Source organism: Nelumbo lutea, chromosome 4 (genome assembly GCF_056320005.1).
Source record: "Nelumbo lutea isolate HS-2025 chromosome 4, American lotus-T2T, whole genome shotgun sequence".
NCBI classification, from domain to species: domain Eukaryota; kingdom Viridiplantae; phylum Streptophyta; class Magnoliopsida; order Proteales; family Nelumbonaceae; genus Nelumbo; species Nelumbo lutea.
In genome coordinates, this window is record NC_142687.1 from 30,542,016 (window position 1) to 30,554,634 (window position 12,619).

The 12,619-nt window shown below is 36.7% G+C and overlaps 2 long non-coding RNA genes and 1 pseudogene across 3 annotated transcripts; 2 read left to right on the forward strand and 1 right to left on the reverse strand.

Annotated features, from left to right (window-relative positions):
* Positions 1-522: 522 nt before the first annotated feature.
* On the forward strand, positions 523-2,603 carry LOC148854941 (uncharacterized). Of its 2 annotated transcripts, none has more exons than XR_016112170.1 (2): positions 523-904; positions 1,129-1,399. It is a non-coding gene; the product is annotated as an uncharacterized LOC148854941 (long non-coding RNA). The 2 variants fall into 2 exon arrangements; XR_016112171.1 differs by lacking the exon at positions 1,129-1,399 and adding an exon at positions 1,700-2,603 and having other exon boundaries at positions 579-904.
* Positions 2,604-2,646: 43 nt separating this feature from the next.
* LOC148854942 (zinc finger CCCH domain-containing protein 30 pseudogene) lies at positions 2,647-10,470 on the reverse strand (annotated as a pseudogene).
* A 651-nt stretch (positions 10,471-11,121) lies between these two features.
* On the forward strand, positions 11,122-11,982 carry LOC148854943 (uncharacterized). Its single transcript, XR_016112367.1, has 2 exons — positions 11,122-11,412; positions 11,532-11,982. It is a non-coding gene; the product is annotated as an uncharacterized LOC148854943 (long non-coding RNA).
* The last annotated feature ends 637 nt before the right edge of the window (positions 11,983-12,619 follow it).

Genomic DNA, 12,619 nt, shown 5'->3' on the forward strand with positions numbered 1-12,619 from the left:
TTGATTCAAGCGGTCGAACCATTGACGTGTTGACCCATTCAACGGCTTTGACTTTTTTTTAAATTAATTTTTTTTTTAATTTTACTATCAAAACGGGCCATCCATTTGAATTGGATGATAAAACCGTTGACCCACAAATCGGTGGCCAAAACAGTTCCTTTTTTGGGTCGTTTTTTAAAACGTTGGATCGAATAACGAGGGATTGAAAATAGCTTCTTAATTTTTGTAGGTCGGAAAACAATGAAAACAGAACACTCGTGAAATGTACGGGTCGTGCCAAACACCCACAGAGTCCGTGGCGCTGGACTAGTGGAGTTTCCTTAGCATTCACGTTAATGTTGATGACCCCTTGTTAACTAATTTGGAGACAAGAAAAGAACCGGGAATCCGCATTCCACGTGTAAGTGGATGGTAGCATTTGATGCATATCATAGGTTATGATGGAGTTGGGAGGTATCATCACGTCCACGCGTACAGTGCAAGTGCAACGCGGCTTTTATGAAAACCCTAGCAGCGAGGGAAGGGGGTTCATTAGTCCCTCCACTTCGTCTATTTATACTCCCTTTGGTGCTTCACATTCACAGATCACGGAGTACTGGAGCCGGCCGCCAATTGGAGATGATGTAGCTGCCACCGATCGAGCCCAATGGAGGAGTAGGGAAAGGCAGACAGAGCCGCCGGAACTTATTGGACTGGGTGCCTTGGGAAGTTCTATTACAACTGAGAGTTTAGAGACAGATCTCTCTCTCTCTCTCTCTCTCTCTCTCTCGTATAAGTGCTGAACCTTCCCAAGGCCTCCCATGCCGATGATTTCCTGTGGTTCCTCCCTTTCCTTTTCTCTCTACTATAATGAGCTTCTTTCACTTGATATGCGGTGGTTCTTCTTTTCACCTGGCATCGAATTGTAATATTTCTACTTCACTTTCTTTTATCTTTCGTTCTCATAGTATATCTTAATTAAACTCTTCCTTAATATTTCGCAGAAGAGAATCTGGTAACTATTGGCCATTAGGGGGGTGTCATCGTTTGCCAGTTAGAGGAAAATGAAACAGGGGATTAATATTAATTATAATCTTTTACTGTACTCTCTTTCTCACAACCTTAACCTTTCCCTTGCGTTCTGTGTAGATCGGGTGCCGTGGTTAGACGTTTATAGTTCGGTTTTGGTTTAGTGGCCTGGACAGGGTGATGGAGATCAGGGGATGTGATGTGGATTCGATTCACTAACATCATTTGGATGTATTTTTTGGTATTTATTTAGATGATTTTTTGGAATAGCTCATTTGGCTGCAGAAAAAAATTGTCTCTTTACTGCTCGGTGGATTGTGGCCAGTCAAGGGCTTAATTATTTAGGGTTTAAGGTTTATAAATCTACGATTTTGGATTTGGTAATGCTTCACTACATGGTTTTTGTTTATTTATCCGACAATATCAACTTCTTTTTACGATTCCTCTGTATTATCCATCGGAGTCGCTTTTATCATGGTCGAGTAAAGTTTATCTAATGTCGACACTTAGTTATCTCACTATTCATCTGGTCCGGTTAGTTCATTAAGTAGTCATGCTCTCGGTTTTTGATAAAGAACTGTTTGTTGTAGTAGCTGATATTCTAATGCTATCTTAAAATTTATGTTTTCGCTTTAGTCAAATCGGTTTAAAGATTGCTATTTTTATCTGATCGGAACACCTGTCTAAATAGCAATGAGTGGCCGGTAGATTATATGAAGATGAAATCTGTTCCTCCAAACATCAAATCGGTTTAAAGACTGCTATATTTATCTGAACGGAACACTTGTCTAAATAGCAATGAGTAGTGGACTGTTCGCTGTTGACGTATCTAGTTTCTAACTGCTTATGGGTTGGATCTTGGCTAACTATTAAGTGCCAAATGTTTCAAAGCCTCTGTCGAAGTGTCGAGGAGGGCAACTCATTGAATGGTTCAAGATTTCTTCGTAGGGGCTGACTCTTTTGGAATATGGTTCAATCGTCTGCTGCTATTATCTGGGAAGCTTGGAAACTTTGAACACGCTCAATCTGATTCCGTTGGAGCCATTCTAGCAGCCTGTGTTAGGGTCTCTAGGGTCAGCACAATAGCTCACTATCTAGGAAGAGAGACAATGGTGGTGACAATGATGGGTCCTGAATTGATTAAATCTACTGGTGTCCTGGTGTGTATCGAAACCAGTTGTTGGAATTGCCGTAAGAAATGCTAAATGGTGATTTTGTGGCCGTTAAACCTTGTTTTCCTTGTAGAAATTCTGATATTGTAATGTTCTTAATCGAAAAAAGGTTAATCCTGTTTTGGGTAGAGGGTGGAAGCTATCCCGGTGATAAAAGAAAGTGTAGTTATGATCAATACCAGTTGAACGATTTATGCTGTTAAAATACAAGAAAATGAACGGTGGTCTTGAAGCGATTGTTGCTGATTTTAGAATTCAACAAATTCTTTTGCTCCTTTCAGTTTTCATTACTGCTTCTGCATTTGTAATAAGTGGCCCGTGTTTGTTTTTGGTGTAAGCTGCCTTAGGCTCTTGTGGCTGGCTGACCCACCTGAATGTATCAGTTTTACAGTTTATTTGAAATTTTTATAATTCCTTGTTGAATGGAAGCATGTTGAGAATGATACATCTCCCGCATGTTAAATAATTAGGAAAATTTTTGGTAGCTATCTTGTACTTTAGGAATATTCAAATTTTCATTTTGCAACAATTCAGTACCCGCCACAAGGTTTCGAGCAATGCATGAATTAATTTTCAAAATAACTAAAATGACCCCAGGCGACTGGATTGAAGTCACAGTTGTTGCCTGTTGGGCTTCAAAATCCTGCAACATGCTGAAGTAATCAACTGAAATATCTCTTGCGTTGAGGGACGACCTCAGGCGACTGGATTGAATATTGCTTCCAGGATGATACGAGGTTGGGGCGTTGGGCTGCGTCCAAGCCAAAGATGATTGGTTAATACCATTTGCAGATGGGGACATGGGTGGCTTTAAGGGCGAAGGAGACATAACAGAGACCGAAGAGGGAGAATCAGGCAAGAGACTCATGGCTGCCAGCCATCTCCATGGCGGAGGCAGCTGAAGCAGTTGAACGGGGAGAAGGAATGGCCAGAGCCGGTGGAGGCATACAGGGGGAGCCAGTTCCTCAGATGTGTGAGCAAAGAAACAGACTCATTTCATCAACCTGTGCCATCCTTACACAGCCTTGTCCTGTACTGCGCCGGGTGAAGCCAACACTCAAAAATGCCATTCGTGTATTCACACAAATCCCCTCTTGGACATGTCTTCGGAAATCAGGGCAGGGAACGCAGCTGTAGTGGTACATCCTTGGGTCTCTCTTGCGAGCCTTCTCATCTGGGTGAACGAATGGACACTCGGTCCGGTCATGAGAGTAATCTCGGGAACAAGGGCGGACCTTAAACGAGAACATGCGGAACTCATCTGTTGCATAGATGCTGTTCTTGATGTCAGGCAGAGATGGGTCAATAGGGTACTCCTTTTTCTCCATTGCTGAAGAAACAGGGTGATCATTGAACTTGATCATGGGAGATGAAGTCGAATCTGAGGCAAACGACGGAGATCCATTCTCCGGGGTTGATGACAAAGCGGGTGAATTTGAATTTGATGTGGTTGTGGAAACCCACAGATTGAGCTCTCCAATAGAAAAACCATCAGAACCATTGCTCGCCAGGAGCTCCTCAAGCGCAGCCTTCACATTAGGGAGCTTAGGAGATACAACAATAACATCAGCAGGCCGGTGGCCATTGGCATCCACTGAATTCCGGGCCACAGGGACGATTTATATCAGCCACGGATAGAGCAAGGATTAGCTTCAAGACATCAATACTACCATAAGTTGCAGCAACCATGAGAGGAGTTTTGTGCTCAAGGACTATCTGCTTCGAGCCCTTCTGGCGGACGTGCCAAAGACCAATCTCATTGATAGTAGAGGCATCACGCTCCAACGAACGCTTGAAGCCTTCAACATCATTGTTAGCCGCGAGCTCAAGTAAATTCTAGAAAAAATCTGGTTTCTACAGTCAGGTGATTCGTGCTTTTCATGGGGTTTTTCTTTCTTCGGAGGATGAAGGAGAAGACGGCAATGACGAGGTGGACTTTAACCGCTCCGGCCCACAACACATACTTCAATTGCTTGGAAATCCCCCGATTTCCAGATTTTGAAGACAGACAAGCTAAGCCACGATTAAGCACTCTATTAACTTTACAGATCTCTCTTTTGTTCCAATAAGAACAGGGCTCACACTGTCACTATCATTTGAATGTGATCGACTCACTGCAGGAACAGAACTCCCACTACTATGGATCACAGAAGATGATTGAGAGCTCGGAGCTCTAGGCCTACCTCTAGAGGCTGAAACTGGCCTCTTCTGGCATTGATAAATTTGGAGGAGCATGCAGTGAGAAACCAGGCATCTCTGATGGCTTCCAAGGTCTGGATTTAACAGTTGGTGAAGTGCCACGTAATGGCACTGGATTTCTTGCTCTGCTGTTGGAACTGGCTTGGTGGTTGAAGAAGACCGCGCAGGAGGAGCAGAGACAGTAGATACACTGGATGGTGTTGATGGTCGACGTGTTGGTGCTTTTGACCTAGATTTGGATGCTGGAATTGAGGAGCTGAGACAGTAGATAATACACTCGAATGCGACGCCAGAGTTGAGTGAAGCATGCTCGGAATGAAGAGCGAGAGTTGACACTGGGTAAAACGGTCTGAGTTGAGTTAAGGGGAATAGCAAGGGAAAAGAGTAAAAAGGTTCGAATTTTTCATAAAAGGTTAGTTTTGGTATTAAGAAAATGTTTAAACCGCACCTGATATCACGTGATGGTCTGACTAACGGTGAATTAACGTTGGGTACTGAATTGACGCAAGATGAAAAATCGGGTACTAGATTGTGGTGTTTTAAATTTTGGATACTGAATTAACACCCGGTTACCTATTGGGAAATTTTCCTATTTTTAATAAATTTTTAGTGTAAAAATAACAATAAACCCAACTTGATTCTAGTTGGTTTTCTAATATTAATATTTCTATGGGGTTTTAATTCACCAATTTTTCTATCTAACTAGGTTGGGCCTTTTTTGGTTTAGCAATATCTAATTTTTAATATGGAATAATGTGAAAATTCCATTCTTTAATCTAAAATATTTTATATTGAAAATTTAAAAATTTTAATTTATTTTTTAATAATATTACTATGATTTTTAAGTTTAATTATAAGCTTATATTTTGAATCAACCAACCAAACTGAAAATTGATCCAAATCCAACCAAACAAACTGAAAATCGATTCAAATCAATATAATTTGAGTTTTCATTAATGATTTGTTGGTTTTGGATGATCTTGTGAATATAATAAATAATTATTAAAAAATAAAAAATATAATTTTTATTATATAAATATATAGTAAATATAGATTAGGATTTTGAAATTATTATTAATAAATATCAAAATTTTTTAACGTTATTTTATAGAATTATAAATTGATATAAGTAAAATAATGCTATTATATTTTTCATTATGTTAATAATATTTAAAAGTTTAAATTATTTATATTTTATATTATTTATCAAATATTATTAAATCTATTATAATTATTTTTGTGTTTTTGATAGCTATAAAAAATATTTATGTAATTTAAGAATTACCATAGTTATTTCAATATATTTATTTATTGAATTTCATAATCCATGAAATTATAAGTTATAGTATTATAATATTGTTACTAATTTTGTAAAATATAAAATTATTATTAATTCAAATATTATGAAATCTTTTATAGCGATTATAATATTTAAAATTTTTCATTGTTTAAATTTTATTTATCTTAAAGTTACTACATAAGAATAAATATTTTGTTATATAATATTTAGCTATTTTGTTTTTTATAATATTTAGTAATTGAATTTTTTAAATAATATTTTTAATTTTTAATTTTTATTATTTGAATAATATTTTCATTGAATAATTCATGAATTTATATTTTATATTATTAGTACATAATTTTCTTTATAAATTTCATAAAAGTATAAAATTATTATACATATGAATATTATTAAATCTATGGTAACTTTTTGTGTTTTTAATAAATATTTTAAAGTTATTACATAATTTCATTATAATATAATATTTAAATAATTCTTAATTTTTTTTAATTCAAACTATCTTTTTATAGATATAGATGAAAAGTAGGAGATAAGATAAATAGGAATTAGAGATGATTTAGGAGATAATCGGAATTATATATAATTTAAGAAATAAATTAGAAATTATAGATAATTTAGTAGAAAGTGAGGGATAGTGGTGCCACTTAGCCACCTTAAATTAGATTTTAGTAGAGAGAGATTTGAAGAATAGTTTTAGGAAGGGATATCTAATGGGATAAATATAGAGGAAAGAGGGATGAATCAAATATACTGAGATTTCAAAATGAAAGAGGGAGAAGGGAATGATGAAGTGGCTTCATGAAAGAGCAAGAAAGGCTAAAATGAAGAGGGGCTGAATTCTCTGTTTGGGTGAGGGAAAAAGCTTGGGCCACTTGACGTGGCATGTTTCTACTTTAATATATGCAGATATCTTAACGGGAAATATTTCCATTTTGAAAATACATCCATCTTTATTCCCTTGTTGAATAAGGAAGATGGACTTATTTGGAGATTAGAACCAAACAAATCGGCTTACATAGACAAAATTATGGAAAATAAAAATATCAGTGATTCATTTAATTGGAATACTAAAGTTTGGAATCTTTGCTGCCCCCCTAAACTGAAAATTTTTCTCATTCTTTTAAGGGGTAGACTCCCCTCTAGGGATTTTTTCAAGAAAAAGGGGTTTAATCTAGAGGATACCTGTGATAAATGTGGTGAGTTAGAGGATATAAATCATATTTTTTACCAGTGTAATTATTCTAAACAGATTTGGATGGTCTACCCTAACTTAGACAATCCAAATGATGAAGATGGAAATTTAAAAGTTTGGTGGGAGAGAATTTCGAAACAAAGACAAGAATATAAATTAGAAAAAACAACTTTTATATTATGGTCCATCTGGAAGAGTAGAAACATAAAGGTTTTTGAAAAGGTGGAGACTCCCCCTTCTCAAATTGTGGAGAAAGCAAGAATGGCGTTTTGTGAGGATATAAAAGTTCAGCTAAATGAACCCGATAGTAAAGTATCAAAGAAGTGGCGTCCGATTATCTGTAAATCCCCAAAATGCAACACGATCAAAATAAACTTTGATGCATCTTGTATGAATGGTTTCAATTGTTCCGTGGGGACCATTGCTAGAAATTATGGTGGGAAAGTTTTAGATATAAAGGCATATTTTCTGGGTAAAGCCACAAATAATATGGCAGAGGCCTGGGCTGCATGGGAAGCCCATAATATGGCTTTAAATTTCAAAGATTGTCCCATAATATTAGAAGGGGACTCAAAGCTCCTCATTTCCTATCTTCAAGGAGAACCTCAACCGCCATAGAGTATACAAAACACCATTGAAGATTGCATTGCGTTGAAGACCCAGCTCAAGTTTGGGTTAGAGTACCGACATGTCTTTCGTGAGGCGAATCAAGCTGCTGATTGGCTTGCTCATCAGGCTCAATTCAGTCCTTCAGACTCTTTACATTTTGATTTGCAGGATCTCCCTCCCTCTCTTGGTTTTATATGTAATAGTGATTCTTGGGGACTTGTTACCCTAGCCTTGTGTAGCACCGCTTAGATTTATCAAAAAAAAAAAAGAAAAATTATTTAATGCATACTTGATGTCATTTTGAAATTTGGGATTGACACAAACCTCAAAGTTCAGGATACTATTTACGAAAATTTCCTCCCTTTTAACAATTATATATATTATTTTAAAATAACATCGGTGTAGTTGGTGTAGTGTTATCACTCAACTACACAAATTTCATAAGTGATATCAAGGGTTTTTGCCACATGTTGCCAACCAGAAGCATTAGTCAGATGGATCTTCTGGATCGTCACTTGTTCATTTCAACCATCTAAATTATCGATGAGTTTGGATCTGCTGATCACGATACATTGTTGGCTATGCGTATCTTTTGCTCATCGATAATATTGATGATGTAAAATACAACCAATATTCTCAATGTATGATAGGATGTACGTGACCAGCAATGTGTTGTAATCGACAGATCCGAACTCCATCAATATACCCTACCTTGTTTTGTGGCAATGCTTGGCCATGAATGGAATGTTGGTGAACGAGTTGGCTAAAATCTTTTAATGGGTCCTAAGCCGTGTTCGGTGAGGTAAGAAAGAGTTTGTTGAAGTGGGAACCGGGAACATAAAAGGCCAAGATATGAAGCGTGGTATGCTCGTAAACGAGTTGGGCAATTGTAATCCATGGGCCCTATTCTGGTTCAGTCAAGTTTTTAAGTAAGAAGCGGTTTTCTGAAGTAGGAACATAATTCCAATGAAGTGAAGACTGAAGAGTGGAATCCTAGTGAACGAGTTGGGCAATTCATTCCATGGGCCTTATGACAAGCAGTTTTTTGAAGTAGGGATATAAGTCCCAAGAAATGAGAGTGGATTGCTTGTAAACGAGCTGGGCAATTCTTTTCATGGGCCCTATGCTGGGTTCAGTGAAGTAAGCTGCAGTTGTTGAAATGGGAACATAAAGATCAAGATGTGAAGAGTGGAATGCCAGTAAACGAGTTGGACAAAGCATCCCATGGGCCTATGCTGGGTTCAGTGAAGTAAGAAATTGTTGTTTAGGCTACATTTGGAAACAATACAAATAAGTGTGAATGCAAATATGTAGAGTATAAAACGGTTCATATAAATTGTAAAATTGGGTTAATTTTGCATTGACAAAATTAGCTGTGGTGGATACAAACATGAATTCCAATAAAGCATATGCTTTTTTTTTTTTTATCAAAAGCCCCACTTGAATACAAATTTACTTCTTTTTTATTGATATACCTTTACATCTTATTATCAATGTAAATATGCATTGATCTATCATTTGTCAATGCATAAATGTAACATTGCCAAACGCAAGCAAAAGTGAACCAGAGTGCAAATTTACCCTGAACTGGGATTTACACTCTATTTCCATCATTTCCAAACGCAGCCTTAAGTGGAGCTTAAAGATCAAGATATGAAGAGTGGAATGCTAGTAAACGAGTGGGAAAATCTTTCCATGAGCCCTATGCTGGGTATAAAGACATAAGAAATAGTTGTTGGAGTGGGAACATGAAGGCCAAGAGATGAAGAGTCAAATGCCAATCAAAATTTGAAAAGGCTATGTGTTTGGAAACAATGCAAATGGAGTGTAAATACCAATGCACTCTGGTTCCCTTTTGCTTGTGTTTGGCAACATTACAATTGTGCATTGACAAATGTCAGAAAACACATTTTCCAATGCATATTTACATTGATAATAAGATGCAAAAGTACATCAATAAAAAAAGAAGTAAATTTGCATTCAAATGGGCTTTTGATAAAAAAGGCATATGCTTTTATTGGAATTCATGTTTGCATCCATTACAGCTAAAAGTCTTTGTTAAGAAGGTAAATTTGTAAGTGTAAAACTAACCCAACTTTACAATTTATATGGACCATTTTACACTACATATTTGCATCTTTTCCAAATACAGTTTGCATTATGATTCAAAAATGTTAGATATGAGCCTCCAGATGTAGCAATGTGTAAGCCTAAAAAACTATAAAAAAGTTTATAAATAATAAAAAAACATTAGTTAAACTAATATAGATTGATTGAACTTACGAGCATTCATAAAATAGAAGTCTAGGCTTTTATCATTCAACAATAATGACTAACCAACTAAAAACCATAGACCCTTTATATTCAAGTTTCAAAATCCAGATTTCTCCAATTGTTCAAATGATCAAATCATATGTTTTAGATTAAAAAAATTCTTCATCATTCAAGTTTCCATCACTAATGAGATATCCATATAATTTATACTAGATTTCTGGTTAACCTGCATTTTAGAAGAAAGTAAATATTTTAGTTGGTTCAATTTATGCAAAACCTAAATAAATAAATAAAAAGAAAAGAAATTCATTGGCAAGAAAATTGAAAGGCAAAAATTGGGTAGATGGCTTTTTTTTTTATGGAGCAAATAGAAAAAATGGCAAACTTGGGAAGCTATAGGCCCATGTTTGGTTCAATCCTCATTCTTTCTCATTCTTACCCAAGATGAAATTCTAAAATGGATAAGAATAGATAAAATGAGAAGATATTGTTATGAACTAAAAACCTTTTTCCTAAAAATGAATTCTTTTTAGACCGACAAGTGCCCTATGTTGTTCATTTTCATTTTTCAAAAAAAAAAAAAAAAATCTATGCTGGCAATCATAAACTGCCAGCCTAGGTCTTCGAAACTGTTGGCATAGATGTTTACCAGCAAATGGCCAGTGGTCAATGTACGTCGAGATAAGTTTCCATGAATATCTATTAGTAACCATCTACGGTGATAATTTGTAGGCATGAAGTTTCTTTATAGAATGAAAATGAGCAAGATGAGGCATGATTACTTTTCATGCTGCAAGCAATTTCAATTTTGGTGCTATGGGGTGATTTTTCATTCTAAAAAGAATGAGGCCCATGACAAGAACTTTATAACCAAATGCTCTAATATTATTCATTCTTGTCCTTTCTTGCCCTGAATGAGCAAGAATTAAAAAGTGAGACCCAGAGTAGGGCTTATGTCTATGTAGGCCTCACACCTTGAGGCTTGCACCTCTTTTTGACAAACATTTAAACTCCAACCAAAGTTATAAGGCTTGAATCTTGGTGCAAAATCTGATAGCTTTAAGAGTAGGGCAAATATTTTCATTGGCTCTATAAATTAAAACAAAGGCAAGGACCGATTGAGCTATATGGATATATAGTGATATGGGGTACATGAATGCCAAATGATCTTGTTTCATGGTTATCCATCAACCTCTCTGAAAATGGAAAATAAGTGAGAAACAGAAAGCCAAGGGAATCTGCACTGAATGTGTAAATAAAGAAGTAAAACAGTAGCAGGTAGGTTAGATGATGATCCGTTCAATAATTCAGTAGAACAGTGAAGGAAAAGAATATATAAAAGTCAACAAATGCAGTATGGACACAACTAACAACTTCACACGGAAAGTGAAAAACAGAATAAAAACCGGCAAACCGTCTAGCAACAGATGGATCTTGACCGGCTTCAATTTATAATTATAAACTGGAGACAGCAACAGCAACATCGCCGGAGGCAGAGATCCATCCAATCATTGTGCACAAGGAGTAAGGACTGGAGGAGGAGGAGGAGGAGGAGGAGGAGGAGATGGGTCGGCCCTCTAGCTTTGCTCGTTTTCTGATTTTGGTGATCTTTATAGCATTCATCTCTGCCATGCAGTTGGGATTGGTTAATGCAGGTGGGGATGTAGTGAAAGTAGATTATTGATCGATATTAGCTAGGTTCCGTTAGATCCATACTTGTAATCTCCTGGTTGTTATTACTTATTAATGGTTGGTTTTGGATTTAAATTTGCAGATTCTATGGTGAGAAAGATGTTTGAAAGAAGATCTATACCTACATCTCCTCCATCTCCAATTCCAAACCGACCAGGGCCACCTGATAGGTTGCTGAACTGATCTAGTATGCGCTTCTCAAATGCAATAAATAATTGCTCTGCTGATTAAACAGGGTAACTGACAAGCCCACTCCATCCATGTATAAGGAAACTGAAGCAAGTTTTCTTATACCTGCATCTGAAAGTTTTCGATTGGAATAATGAATAATAAAACCCTGGGATATTGATATTCTTGATTGGAATTGGATGATCCATAGTGTCAGCATAAGTGGATTATTCTGCAATGTTAAAGCCAATGCTTTTCAAGAGCGATTTGCTGCCAGTACTTCGTCTCTCGTATTCTAGCTCCTCCGTCCTTGTTGTTCTTAAAAAATGAAATAAAATGGTGCTATTCTGCCGGTGGTTTTTAAATTTTGGTTGATCTCATTATTATCTGGTTGGTCCCCTGAAGGTTCTGTATTTTGAGATGTTTTCTTTCAAGTTTCAATTGTTTGAGCCCTTTCTTTTCCAAATGTTAAAAGAGCGGAAGAGAAAAGGACAATGATGGCAAGAAATTTGAGAAATTCTCAAACAAATACGAGTTCACATCTTCTTCTCCCCACAAGCGGCCGCTCTACAACGTCCACAGCACATCCCCGCCGTGTATTGGGAATATCTCCTCACATCCCCGCCATGTATTGGGAATATCTCCTCACAGCACAAGGCGTTGTGGGGTGACCCCTCGTGGGAGATGTGATCTCATCAAAAACTTAACTTCCCTACACAATCATTATAGGGATGCAAGCGTAAGTGTATAAAGATAATTTTTGGGTTGAAGGGATAAGAGAGAGAGAGAGAGAGAAATATTTAACGGTTTAAACTTTTGGGTCAAAGGTGATGTATAACAACTAGGGTGTCAATTGGACTGGATTTAGTCCAATCCGATCCAGTCTAATTCAATCCAATGAATGCTTTGGACCAATTTGGACCAGTCTAGTTCAATGTCTGGACCGTCCAATCTGTTCAAATTCATTTTGATTTAGATTGGTTTCAACCCAAATCCGGTCCA